Source organism: Eulemur rufifrons, chromosome 28, assembly GCF_041146395.1.
Source record: "Eulemur rufifrons isolate Redbay chromosome 28, OSU_ERuf_1, whole genome shotgun sequence".
NCBI lineage: Eukaryota > Metazoa > Chordata > Mammalia > Primates > Lemuridae > Eulemur > Eulemur rufifrons.
Genome location: NC_091010.1, coordinates 42,108,407 through 42,110,277, shown reverse-complemented (window position 1 = coordinate 42,110,277; position 1,871 = coordinate 42,108,407). Strand labels below are relative to the sequence as shown.

The 1,871-nt window shown below is 35.1% G+C and overlaps 1 non-coding gene across 1 annotated transcript; it reads right to left on the bottom strand.

Moving 5' to 3' along the window:
- Window positions 1–323: 323 nt before the first annotated feature.
- Window positions 324–430, bottom strand: LOC138376697 (U6 spliceosomal RNA). Its single transcript, XR_011231682.1, has one exon. It is a non-coding gene; the product is annotated as a U6 spliceosomal RNA (small nuclear RNA).
- Window positions 431–1,871: the final 1,441 nt, after the last annotated feature.

The following is a 1,871-nucleotide window of genomic DNA, read 5'->3' as shown; positions in this document are numbered from 1 at the left end:
AAAGCATATATTTGTTTTTTTAATAGAGTATTAACTGGTGGGGAGAATGAGGGAAAAAAGTCAAGATCTTAGATCCTACAGACATTGATAATCAACTTATTTAGATAAAATGTCTCTGAAATGATAACTAAGTCAATGTGAAAACTCCATTCCATTTACATAGAATTTTTTTTAGACATATAAGCCATCTGGTAATTATAATAAAAAAGTGTTAATAAGAATAGTTAATATATATAATATATACTCTGTGCCAGGTATTCTTCTAAGAACCTTGCGTATATTATCTTATTTAATTCCTACAATAATTCTATTTTTTTAAATTATTTTTTATGGGACACTTCACGAATTTGTGTGTCATCCTTGCGCAGGGGCCATGCTAATCTTCTCTGTATCCTTCCAATTTTAGTACATGTGCTGCCGAAATGAGCACCCTTCAATAATCTCACGAAGCAGATATTATTACTATTTGTATTTTGCAGGTAAGAAATTGAAGCACAGAGAAATTAAGTAATTTGTCCAAGGTCACACAATACGTGATAGTAACCTCCTCTAAAACTACCAGTTTAAATTTAAAAAGTGCACCTATGGGGTGAACAAGACATTATACTACCTGCCATAGAGGAACACGCAAAGACATTTTCTTTAAGGAATTTTAAGTCTAGACAAACATCATTAAAAGGTAAATATTAATATAAGAGTTAAGTAAAAATTCCAGGCAATCTTTAAAAAAAAAAAAAAACCCTACGGATGAATGTACCAAAGAATGGTTTAACTTCCTTAAACTTTCTGTTTAACAACCTGACATTTTTCAGTAGTATTCTATATAAATGAGCACATGTAATACTTAATTACATCATTGCTAAAAATTTCCACTGCAGTTAATGATTTCTACAGGAAGTTATGCTTATATCATAGCCAGAAAATATGCACATGAGGTTGAAGCATCAACACAAAAATCAACAACATATCCTGGATTAAGTAAGTGCATTTCAGATCATTGTAGTGGACCCGCCCTTCAGTTACACATAAGCCGGATTCTCTGTTCCTACAGGTATTCATCACCAAAAGGCGCCCCCTATAGGCAGGAATTTCAGGCACATTCTGGCAACCAACTCTAAAGGGCCCTTTCATCTGCCCATTTTCTCTTTGCTTGCACCCAATTGATGGACATAACCAGATATCTCAGAGACAATTCAGTTGGCGGGACCCATATTATTTTTTTTATCAAAATTGATGAGATTAACTTATGGCTTTGCAACCACTGAAAAACCCTTATTAAAAAAAAATTAGTTTGACCCTTTCTATCTGAAAACGTGAGCTAAACTTTTTCATTTTCAACCAATTCTGTTGGCATCTTTTAAATGCAATCAGAAGATAAATGCTGCCCAATTTCCTTGTTATTCATTTTTCTTGGCCTCTTTGTCAGGATGTGGATATAAATGTTACTTTGTATAAAATGGAGCTGGTTGGCAATGTTTCAGTTTTATGAAGGTAAGAACATAAATATCTTGCATTAACTCTTCTTTCCATTATGGTAAAAACATTTTTTAATCTTTTCTAGGAGTTAGTGATTTGTTTGCTGCTGTTAGTGTTAAGGTAACATTAACTTGTGTTCCAGGTAATGCCCCAAATCTCAGTAGCTTAATCCAATGGAGGTTTATTACTCATTCACATAAAGTCAATCACCCGTAGGGGCCCAGGCAGATAAAGGCTCCACCAGTGGCAGACAGAGAAGAAAAGAGAACATGGACAATTGGGCAGGCAGTTTTATGAGCCCTGTCTGGGAATGACACATAGCACTTTCCACGGACCAGAATTTAGGCTTGTGGCCTTATGGAGCTTCAGGAAGAGGGAGCAGGGAAGGCAGGGGC